This window comes from Borostomias antarcticus (assembly GCF_949987555.1).
Source record: "Borostomias antarcticus genome assembly, chromosome: 8".
Taxonomy (NCBI): Eukaryota; Metazoa; Chordata; class Actinopteri; order Stomiiformes; family Stomiidae; genus Borostomias; species Borostomias antarcticus.
In genome coordinates, this window is record NC_140241.1 from 22,040,015 (window position 1) to 22,052,548 (window position 12,534).

Below are 12,534 nucleotides of genomic sequence, written 5' to 3' on the forward strand. Positions count from 1 at the left end.
CAGGCAGGAGCGTGGTAGTCGTACAGGCGATGGTCAGGCAGGAGCGGGGTTGTCGTACAGGCGATGGTCAGGCAGGAGCGGGGGTTGTCGTACAGGCGATGTTCAGGCAGGAGCGGGGTTGTCGTACAGGCGATGGTCAGGCAGGAGCGGGGTCGTACAGGCGATGTTCAGGCAGGAGCGGGGTTGTCGTACAGGCGATGGTCAGGCAGGAACTGGAGAGATGAGGAGGGGAGGCAGGGTGAGTGAGAGTAATCGAAAACGGGGAACGGGAAAAACACTACAAAATACGGGTAAGGAGATTGTAGGCTAGGCTATACTTTACCACAAGAGTATTATGGTAAGATCTGGCGATGAGTGGAGTGTAGACCAGGTTCTTGTAGAGGTTGAAGGTGATTGCAGAACGAGGGACAGGTGTGGTGATGATAATTGGGAACCGGTGAGTAGAGCCGCGCCAGCGTCATCGTCGGAGACGAGCGCGCCGTTCTTGTCTTTGCGCACGGGCCGATGTGCTGGGCATGTCGGGATCCGATTCTTCGTCACCGGAGAGGGAGGAGACTGCCGAGTCCGCGGAGCTGGCCGGAGACGGGGAACGCCCGGCAGTGGGGGGAAACTCCGGAGAGCCAGAGCGTTGTATGCCCGGGCTGATGCGACGTGCGGTAGAGCGCGTAGGACGCCCCGAGCGCGCAGCGGGCCCAGAGGGGAGAGAGGGAGACGGTTGTGGAGGCGAGGGCATGCGAGCCGTAACAGGACCCCCCCCCCGAGGGGAGCCACCTGGCGACCGACCGGTGGCGTCAGGATGGGCCCGGTAGAAGTCCCGGAGGAGAGACGGGTCCATAATGAGCTGCCTGGAGATCCAGCTGCACTCCTCGGGGCCGTACCCCTCCCAATCCGCCAGGTATTGGAACCCCCGACCCCGGCGGCGCACCTTCAGCAGCCGCCGAACCGTCCACTGGGGATGCCCGTCGACCATCTGGGGAGGCGGAGGAGCTGGGGCAGAAGGCATGAGAGGACTCGAGGAGACAGGTTTGATCTTGGACACATGGAATACAGGGTGTACCCGCATGGAAGCAGGGAGCTTAAGACGTACCGCAGCCGGGTTCAGGACACGGTCGATCTCGAAGGGCCCAACGAAGCGCGGAGCCAGCTTCTTGGAGGGGACCTGGAGCGGAAGATCAGCAGTGGAGAGGTAGACACGTTGACCGGGCCGATACGCCGGAGCAGGAGTGCGGCGGCGGTTGGCACCGCGGCAGGAGCGCTCGTTGGAGCGGAGCAGGGCCCTGCGGACCTCCCTCCAGACACGGCGACAGCGGCTGAGGTGGGCCTGGACGGAGGGGACGGAGGCCTCCGACTCCTGGAGAGAGAACAGCGGGGGCTGGTACCCGAGGGATGACTCGAACGGAGACCTGCCAGTGGCAGCGCTGGTCAGGGCATTGAGGGAGTATTCGACCCAGGGCAGGTCCTTGCTCCAGGAGGTGGGGTGGAGAGCCGACACACAGCGGAGAGCGGACTCCAGGCTCTGGTTGGCCCGTTCGGCCTGGCCGTTGGTCTGCGGGTGGTAGCCAGAGGAGAGGCTGATGGTGGCGCCTATCTCCTTGCAGAAGGCCCTCCAGACTTGGGAGGTGAATTGAGGCCCACGGTCCGAGACAATGTCTCCGGGGAGACCGTGGAGCCGGTAGACATGCTGGACGAGGAGCTCAGCTGTCTCCGCAGAGGACGGGAGCTTGGGGAGCGCCACCAGATGGACCGCCTTGGAGAACCGGTCCACCACGGTGAGGATGACCGTGTTGCTCCTGGAGGGGGGAAGACCGGTGATGAAGTCCAGGGCGATGTGGGACCAGGGACGGCTGGGGACCGGGAGAGGACGCAGGAGGCCAGCCGGGGGCTGGTGGGACGCCTTGCTGCGGGAGCAGACGGGACAGGCGACCACAAACTCCCGGACGTCGGACCTCATGGAGGGCCACCAGAACCGTCGGCTCAGGAAGGAGAGGGTGCGGTGAACCCCGGGATGGCACGCAAACCGGCTGGCATGGCCCCACTGGAGCACCCGGGACCGGACCGAGTCCGGCACGAAGAGCCGGCGAGGAGGAACGTTGGCCGGACTGGGTTGGGCGCGTTGGGCCTGCCTCACCACCGCCTCAATGTTCATAGTGATCACCCCTACGACACGCGAGGTCGGCAGGATGGTCTCAGGCTCCGCGGGGGGCGCCTCGGGCGCGTGGAGGCGGGACAGCGCGTCGGCCTTGGCGTTGCGGGAGCCGGGCCGGAAGGTGAGGGTAAAGTCGAACCTTCCCAGGAACTGCGACCACCGCGCCTGGCGGGAGTTGAGGCGCTTGGCCGCCCGGATGAAGGTCAGGTTCTTGTGGTCCGACCAGACGAGGGTGGTGTGTTCCGCGCCCTCAAGCCAATGGCGCCACTCCTCCAAGGCCCCCACCACCGCCAACAACTCCCTGTTCCCGATGTCGTAATTCACCTCAGCCGGGGTGAACCGGCGGGAGAGGAAGGCACAGGGGTGCAACTTCTGGTCCTCCACTGACCGCTGGGACAGAACAGCACCGATGCCGGTGTCCGATGCGTCAACCTCGACCACGAACTGCCTGGAGGGGTCAGGATGGAGAAGGACCGGAGCGGTGGTGAAGCGCTCCTTGAGCGCAGAGAAGGCGGCGCTGGCAGCCGGTGTCCAGATGAACGGACGCAGGGATGAGGTGAGGTGGGTGAGGGGAGCTGCTACCCGGCTGTAGTCCCGTATGAAACGGCGGTAAAAGTTCACGAAGCCAAGGAAGCTCTGGAGTTGCCTCCGGGTAGAGGGTTGAGGCCATTCAACCACGGTCTTGATTTTGCGGGGGTCGGGTCGCGTCAGGCCTCCCTCCACAATGAGCCCCAGGAACTCTACTGACGCGGAGTGAAAGGTGCACTTCTCCGCCTTGATGTATAGGCGGTTCTCCCGGAGACGCTGGATTACCATGCGGACGTGTTGGACGTGCTCCTCAGCGCTCCTGGAGAACACAAGGATGTCGTCCAGGTAGAGAACCACAAATACGTCCAGCATGTCCCTGAGCACGTCGTTCATCAGGGCCTGGAAGACAGCGGGGGCGTTGGTGAGGCCGAAGGGCATGACGAGGTATTCGTAGTGGCCACGGGAGGTCTTGAAGGCGGTCTTCCATTCGTCCCCCTCACGGATACGCACCAGGTGATAAGCGTTTCTGAGGTCCAACTTGGTGAAGATGGTGGCACCGGTGAGGGGTTCAAAATTGGAGCTCATGAGGGGGAGTGGGTATTTATTCTTCACCGTGATGTTGTTGAGCAGCCTGTAGTCGATGCACGGCCTCAGGTCTCCTCCCTTCTTCTTTACAAAGAAGAACCCCGCTGCCACCTGGGAACGAGATGGTCGGATGAGGCCCTCGGCCAAGCACTCGGAGATGTAGGTGTCCATGGCAGCTTTCTCCGGGAGGGAGAGGCTGTAGAGACGACTGGCTGGGAGAGGGGCGCCAGGGTGGAGCTCGATGGCGCAGTCGTAGGGTCGATGAGGGGGAAGTGTGCGGGCGCGCTCCTTACTGAAGGCCTCCCCGAGGTCGTGGTACATCAAAGGGACCGTGGAGAGGTCAGGAGGAGCGGGACGGGGCCGGTCAACCCGAGTGGAGGTCTGAGCAGCTCGGAGGCAGCGGGCGTGGCAGGTGGTGCTCCAGCTGAGGATGCGCCCCGAGCTCCAGCAGACATGAGGGGTATGGAGTTCCAGCCAGGGCCTCCCTAAGATGAACGGAGCGTCGGGAGAGTGGATGACGAAGGGGCGGACGTTCTCCACGTGGTTACCCGAGACTGTGAGAGTGAGGGGCAGGGTCCGGTGCGTGATGGGACCCATGGGATGGCCATCCAGGGCGAAAGCCGAGAGGGGCCTCTCCAGAGGGGAGATAGGGAGCGCCGCTTTGTGGGCGAACTGGACGTCCACGAAGCTCTCGTCAGCACCGGAGTCGATGAGAGCAGGGACGGAGAGCGTGTGCCCCTGCCAGGCGAGGGTAACAGTGAACCTGGCGGCACGGGTCCGGGATTGGGGATGGATGAGCCGGCTCACTCGGTATCCCCTAGCAAGTGAGCCTACTCTTTTGCTGCCCTGAGAGGTGCAGAGGGGCAGGAGCCGACGGCGTGCGCTGGGCTGGCGCAGTACATGCACAGCACATTCTGTCTCCGGTGCTCGCGCTCCGCAAGGGTCAGTCGGGCCCGGCCCAGTTGCATGGGTTCCTCCCCAGCGGTGTTTGGGGGGGCGAGGAAGGCCGGAACAGGCCGAGAGAGACCGGTAGAGGGGGGCGGAGATGGTCTGGGTGCGCTGTGGTGTTGGTGCGCCCGCTCGCGCCTGCGTTCCCGGTGGCGCTCGTCAATGGCTATGGAGAGGGAGACGAGTTGGTTCAGGGTCGCGGGTCTGTCTCTTCCAGCCAGACTGTCCTTCATGGCCTCCCCTAGGCCCCGTCGGAAAGCGCTGTACAGGGCAGACTCGTTCCAGGGGCAACGGGCAGCGAGGATGCGGAACTCCGTGGCGTAGTCCGCTACGGAACTGGGACCCTGGGTAAGGGCGGAGAGAGCAGCGTCCGCGTCCTGTCCATGGACGTCGTGGTCAAACACGGTCCTGAATTCAGCCACGAAGGCAGTGTAGTCCTGCATGTAGGCAGCTGCGCCCTCGCGACCCGCCATGACCCAACGGCGAGCCCGTCCCGTGGTTAGGTTGGCGATGTAGGCGATCCGAGCCGACGCAGTGGAGTACATGCTAGGCTGGAGATCAAACACGTACTCACACTGCATGATGAACTCCCGGCAGAGGGTGAATGTCCCGTCGTAGAGGGCCGGGGAGGCGAGATGAGGCTCCCGGTTTGGTGGAGCGGCAGGAGCGGGGACCGCGGGTGGTGCAGGGTCTTGCGGGGGAGGAGCGGGGTCCAGGAACGGAGCCAGGCGGGCAATGAGCGCGGTGACCTGGTCGGACAGGGTGCTGACCAGAGTAGCGAGTCCCGTCAGTTGCTCGCCCTGGGCTTGCTGTTGGGCGGAGACCAGCTGCAGTTGCTCAGCTTGGGTCTGTTGGAGGGTGGAGACCTGCCGGAGGTACTCGGCCTGGGACTGCTGGAGGGTGGAGACTCCCTGGAGCTCCTGGCGCATGGTTGTGACCACGTCGGAAGCCTGCGAGAGCATGCGGGAGTGTTCTGCCAGGAGCCTACCCTGGGCTTGGAGTGGTCCGGAAGGTGCAGTTCTCTCCTCCATGTTGGCTGGGTCAAAACTGGCCAGATCTTACTGTAAGGGTTTTGGTTTGGGACCCAGGCGCAACAGGAAAGGAGGAGGCAAGGAACGGTAAAGCCCGGAGGGGCGATTTAATAAGATCAAAAAGGGGGATGTGGTAGTCGTACAGCCGATGGTCAGGCAGGAGCGTGGTAGTCGTACAGGCGATGGTCAGGCAGGAGCGGGGTTGTCGTACAGGCGATGGTCAGGCAGGAGCGGGGTTGTCGTACAGGCGATGGTCAGGCAGGAGCGGGGGTTGTCGTACAGGCGATGTTCAGGCAGGAGCGGGGTTGTCGTACAGGCGATGGTCAGGCAGGAGCGGGGTCGTACAGGCGATGTTCAGGCAGGAGCGGGGTTGTCGTACAGGCGATGGTCAGGCAGGAACTGGAGAGATGAGGAGGGGAGGCAGGGTGAGTGAGAGTAATCGAAAACGGGGAACGGGAAAAACACTACAAAATACGGGTAAGGAGATTGTAGGCTAGGCTATACTTTACCACAAGAGTATTATGGTAAGATCTGGCGATGAGTGGAGTGTAGACCAGGTTCTTGTAGAGGTTGAAGGTGATTGCAGAACGAGGGACAGGTGTGGTGATGATAATTGGGAACCGGTGAGTAGAGCCGCGCCAGCGTCATCGTCGGAGACGAGCGCGCCGTTCTTGTCTTTGCGCACGGGCCGATGTGCTGGGCATGTCGGGATCCGATTCTTCGTCACCGGAGAGGGAGGAGACTGCCGAGTCCGCGGAGCTGGCCGGAGACGGGGAACGCCCGGCAGTGGGGGGAAACTCCGGAGAGCCAGAGCGTTGTATGCCCGGGCTGATGCGACGTGCGGTAGAGCGCGTAGGACGCCCCGAGCGCGCAGCGGGCCCAGAGGGGAGAGAGGGAGACGGTTGTGGAGGCGAGGGCATGCGAGCCGTAACAGTAAGTCTTGAAACTTAAAAGAGTAGTAAAGGGAAAATGCATGTTTAGCCCTGTTTTAAGGTTACTTATGATCATATACAATGGTTCAGATCAAAACGTTGACAAAACTAGCACTTTTGAGAAAGTCTGATAATTGCACTACCACCGTTTTGGTCATACAATGGATGTGGGTGGGCACCTTGAAAAATCATTCAAAAACATGTTAAACTCTCGATTTCAAAGACAAGAAGCTCACTGAGGGGGTAATTGGTGTCCGTTGGTGTTCTGACATCAAATTCGCCGCAAAGTATTAATCCTGTAGGGTTTTATTGATCATTTTATGAAATCCATTGACTTGTATTGAAGCGACCGTTGTAGATGTGTAGATCAATCCACAGAGGGGATTCAGGAAGCGGAACTACTTACGGTAGCTTTTGTTATTGTTTATGTTGCTAGGCTACCTAGTTTGCGGAAGTCTACACACGTATGTGCTGCGACTAAATAGTTCTGCGCTAAATATTTAAAAAAGCCTTTCCAGATGAACTAGAATCTTACTTTGTGGCAAATTATATGTCAGAACGCCAACGAACGCTAGTCTGCACCCCTTGTATCCTCAGTCCCTTCCATGGTGCCCCAGTCTACCTTTAGGACTGCCTCTAATGAATTCTTCCTAGAAGGCAGAAGATTGTGGCTCCTAGGGCCATAACTCCCACAGCAAGGAGTATTTTAGCCGAGAGGTCCCAGGACTGTGTGCCACTGTCCAGAGACCTGATCCTGGTCGGTCTTTTGATCATGGGAGTGACCAGGGATACTCTGGTCCTCTGGTGGGCGTTGGATGTCTTTTTCGCTAAGGTCTTAACTAACAGGTCCCAGACCCAGAATCTGCAGATCTCCATATGGTCCCAGACCCAGAACCTGCTGGTCTCCATATAGTCCCAGACCCAGAACCTGCTGGTCTCCATCTGGTGGGCGTCGGTTGTCTCTGTCACAGTTTGAAGACCAGTGAAGGAGGCGAGGTCAAAGTCAAGTGGAAGTCGTGGGTGACGCGGTCCAGGTGGAGAGGCAGCCCACTGTTTAGGCAGTATGGAAGACATCAGGGTATCTCTGAAGGCATTGATGTCTGAAGGATCAATCTTGATCACCGCCACTAAGAGAGCAACTCCAATAACAAGCTTTAAATGCTGAAAAGCCATCAGAAAAGTCAGAAATGTTCACAGGAAATTCAATAGTGAATGCACTCCAGGGTGATGTTACTGTATAGCTGTCTTTGTTATGATGTCATAGAAGAATTGGCCTAGATGTCATAGAAGAATTTGGATCATGACAGCCCAGCATTCTAATTAGTTGTTGAGTGTTCCATCTACTGTATGGGATGCTCATCCTAATTATCTGTACATTTTTTATTAATTGTGCATGTTTGTGTGTGTGTGTGTGTGTGTGTGTGTGTGTGTGTTCTGTGTCTGCCATCATTGGCAGTCATTTCATATGGAAAAGACGCTGTTACCTATATCCATAAATAGCTTTGATCTCCCTGCTGGGACTACATTATGTGAATGTGATCTTGCACTGCGTTGTGTGACTCTTGCTACTGTTGGATTTTGATATTGATTTGTATCTTTGATTGAAAATCCAATAAAGAAATTGAAATGTATGTGGCATACGTCACACTGGGAAGATTACATGACTTCTCATGCCAAGCATTGCAGTGATGCCAATAGGAGCAGCACTTTTATTAAACTATATACATGATTTACACTATGTACATAATTTACAAAAAACTAAAACAAAACGCAATCACTATAATATACAAGAAAACTACATTATTTACATGTTGCCCTTCCCTGGGCTTGAACTCAAACTTATGGTTTGAAGGCACACACACCCTACCGAAGGAGCTAGAGTCTGTTACTCTCAGGTCTGATCTCTTCTAGACCAATAATAATAAGTTGATACATATCATGTAGATACAGATATATGTTCCTATTATTTGTGTCAACATACTTTACATCTGTGAGCAGTGGTGGTCGGTGGGAAGTAGTATTCTAACTCCACAGTGAAATTTTTACTTTTTAGCACGTTCTCTCAAGGCGGAGGTAACAACATACAGTTTGATACTGCAATCATGTCCGTATCACGAGATACCATCCAGGGCCCATGGGCTATTTTTGTGTGTTGGCTGTAAGCCAACCACCAAGAAGAGGGAATCCTATTTGTCGCTCTCTTCCTCTTTCTTGTTGTTGTTGACCTGCAGTTCTATTGTTGCTACCACAAGAGGCAGTGGTCCCAGAACATCAAAACAAAAAGAGTCCACAGATTTCCCAGGTCAGTGGTGGTCGATTGGATAGTGCGCTGTTTATATTATACCTCCATGTGCGCTGCCTATCACCGCGAAGCTTGTGAGTTCAATCCTTGGTGTGGACATACCAAGGTACCATGACATATTTTGTCACTGGATGTTATAGAAGTTATGTAACGAGCGTGGGTCATATTTGTTAATTATAGACGCTTTTACAGCCTTGTCAGCACAAGTATGCGCGCGCATTCTTGAAACAGTAGCAGAGGAACAGACGAAATCGACATTATTAAGCATACGGACTGGACTGAGGAAATCATCAGAAATGCCTGCGTTTGCGGTGCCCATTTTATATCAGGTAAGTTATTTTGACTACCTGGTTTCAATGGAATGTCTGGTTGAAATGTAGCCCTTCTCAGTCCCGTTGTCGCATTCCGCTCGCTCATACCAGACAACAGTCCTTTGCTGGTCCATTCACTTTTCCGTCAAAATAAATCGGTGTCGGCCTAGTTGGAGAGGCGCTCATATTTAGCCTACAAGTGTCAGATAAACATGAAACTTCACTTACCTAAGCAAAAGGGTCTTTTTTAACAAATGCTGGGTTGAAGCTTCAAAGCACCGCCACCACCACAGAAGAAGACTACCTCGGAAAAATAATTTCACTCGGACAGAACGCGTCTAAATAAGTTATTTATTGGTAGCCCCGAGGCTTCAAAACCCAGCATTTGTTAAAATAGAGCGTGGGTCATATATTTGTTCATTATAGACCCAGCTATGTATGCGCGGGCATTCTTGAAACAGAAGCAGGTGGAGACAGACGAGTTCAGAGCGAGCCGTATTTTAGTGCAAAGACTAGTATTTTATATACCATCAATATGTCTGGCTGTTGCGTCTACGGGTGTAGGCTACAAATCGGCACTCTAGTGACAAACTTTATTCGTTTCAAGAGGAAACCGGCCTTTTCAGAAATGGAGTCGCCTGTGGCTAAGCATAGCCTACGGACTGGACTGAGGACATAATCAGAAATGCCCACGTTTGCGGTGCCCATTTTATATCAGGTAAGTTATTTTCTTGTCCCTATAGCGCCCTAAAATACAGCTTGTCGGTGGACAGGCAACCGTATGCATTTCAGATTGATCATGTTGGCAATGTGTGTGAATTTGCTGCTATGTGAGAGATAAGGACCTGTTGTCGCATGTCGTTGACAAGCTTCCCCTTATGGTGTCAGAACGATGGCTCATGAATGCGATGTTATTATGTTAAATACAGTAGCCCAGAGATGGTTAGCACTGGCAGGGCTATTTCAGTTTGATAAAAGGCGTTGTGGTGTTTGAGCACGAGTTGTCGTAGCCTAATGGACTTCGTTTTGGTGCGGAATTATAGTTGTTTACGTTTTGATAGGAACAATTCAATTGTCCCAAGTGTTGCAAATTATTGGTACCCCTACCGGTGGCGATTGCTCCTATCAGCCAGGGTAATCCTGGCTTACCCATACAAATCCAAAGCCATCGTTCTGACACCAAAAGGGGAAGCCTGAAATCGACTTTCAGACTGTTTTTGACTTAAATGCGTCTTGTATTCTGCCATATCGCTTCATTTTCATCCGTGTTTAGCATTTTGGTAGTGCTCCGTCGTCCACTACTGTAGTCTTCATGAAAATACGGTCCACGTTACGGTCCGTTGACACCGGTCTTACTAGCTCGTTATTCACTTAACATTGTAGGCCAGATAAAATGTTTCTAGCTTACGGAAGTCAAGACCAAACCAAATCAAGACCTGGAGCAGTGGGCTAATACGCCTAGTAGCCTAGTAGGCTAGTAGCCTAAACACTGATTAGTGAAGTAGGGGAGTAGGCTATTGAGTGCTGTGTCCTAAGGGGGTGTATTTTATCGTCCTGTCATTCTCTTCGTGGTGCTTGGCCATTGTTGTCATAATGGCTCTGTAGTTTATTTAGTGTGTCCCTAAAAGCTTGGTTGTTTCGGCCTAAATATTGCCCTCTTATTCGCTCGCTCTCAAATTATTGGCCTTTGTTGATGTGTTTCAAAAAACATCAGTAGCTTAGGCTACTATAGTTTTCCTGTATGTTTTTACATATAAATGCCAATGCTCAGCGCCCTTCTGGTATTGTGAAACCCATCAGGGCATGCTTTGACAGCGCACCCCCCAAAAAAATGTGCGCGCGCTGCGCGTGAGTGCGTGCTTCGTTGGTCCTGGCTTACCCGGTTCTAGGACCCACCAGACTCCACTGACACCTACGTGCATAGTTTCTCTCCCTATCTGCGTGTGTGTACGGGGTGTGCAGGCGGGGGGGGGGGGGGGGGGGGTGGTTGGGTGGCATTGGGAGTAATAACAATGTCGGAGAAGACCCTGTGCAAGACCCCACGGTACGCTACTGCATTATAGACAGACAGTCCTCATTACAATAGAAGTAGGACACTTCAAATCCTATAGTAATTAATTTTTGTATAGGATGTGATGCACCAGTCGCTCTACGCCTATGTGGTTTATTTTCAGTGATTAGACTGACTGTTGACTGGCACAGCTTTAGGTGGTGATGGAGAAATGAGCTTAATGTATTGATGCTTTTTTGTGCGTGGCTGTAAGCCAGCGCACCTAGTATAGCGTTTGTCCGGTTATCACTCCCTCCCTCCCTCCCTCCGTTACTGCAGACAATGTCGGCCTGCATTTCTCTGTTGGCACCACAAGAGGCAGTAGTCCCAGCACACCAAAATCAAGAAGGACACCAAAATCAACCCGCCGATCTACACTGCACAAGTAGAGTAGTGGTGAGAGCATTGGACTCCCACCCTGGAGACTGGGGTTGAAGACCCGGTGGGGATGACTTTATGGGACTATACCCCAAACCTCCACAGGTTCATCCTTTCACTCCAACCTTTACCCCTTGCCTTATAGATCAGATCCTGTCCCAACCCAAACCCATATTCTAACCCCAACCCACACTAGGGACTGGAAGAAGGACACCAAAACCCACCCGCCGATCTCCACTGCACAAGTAGAGTAGTGGTGAGAGCATTGGACTCCCACCCAGGAGACCGGGGTTCCTGGTGGGGATGACTTTATGTTATCATCAGTGTAACTGCGTTAGCCACTGACCGCTACCATTAATGTTATGGAAGCTGCTGCTAGTTGTTGTGAGCCCATGAGCTAACTGGCCATCCAGCTCTTATTGTGCTGGATTAGCATTGGAAGCATTGGAACTGATGTGTCCAGGTGACAAGACCCATCTTTATTTATCAGACATTACCGTCCTACCAGTCCCGCACAGAAACAAGTCAGCCAACACACATAAGCCAGGCTGGACCTGGCCTGGTTTCTCAATATATGCTGTTTAAAAATATTTTGGTTGTAAAACACAATATGATTAGAGTGAGGGACATACAATTCATATAAAAATCACAATTTAATAGCAATCATGCATTGAAAACATATTTAAACAGTTATGCCTATGTCCTTAACAGGGTGGACATATTTCGGGTGTCACATGTTGTTAATATATCTAAATATAATATAATGTTGGCGCCTTAGCTTGACCAGTATGTTTTTCAGTAAGTTAGATATGTCCTTTATAGAATAGAACATGAAAATGTAGGTAATTCAACATTTTTTTTATCCCAAGTTATGAAGTCCAAATGGCACCCTATGAAAAAAATGACCCTGTAATTGTTTGCGGGGAAAATTGAATACTAGAAAGGGTGCTTGGAGAGCACAGACCTCTGCCCATGAATAGCTTTCATCAGTATGTGCAGTTGTTGAATGTGTAAGTGGACAAAAATTAACAGACGGTGATTGAGAGATAAGAAAGTGGCAAGGTCTCTCTCTCCCTCTCTCTTTCTCCCTGGGCTATCAGAGGTCTCTCTCTCCCTCTCTTTCTCCCTGGGCTATCAGAGCCCATTCAGTAGGCCTAGGGTACAATCAAACATCAATAACAGATACATGTTGACACTTTTATTAAACTATGTACATAATTTACAAATGTACATCATTTACTAAATTAAAAAAGTTTCAGAGGTTTCTGTTAGCAGTCTTCTGTCTTTTCCCTCTGTCTGGTCGCAGTCCCTGGTTTGCTCTGT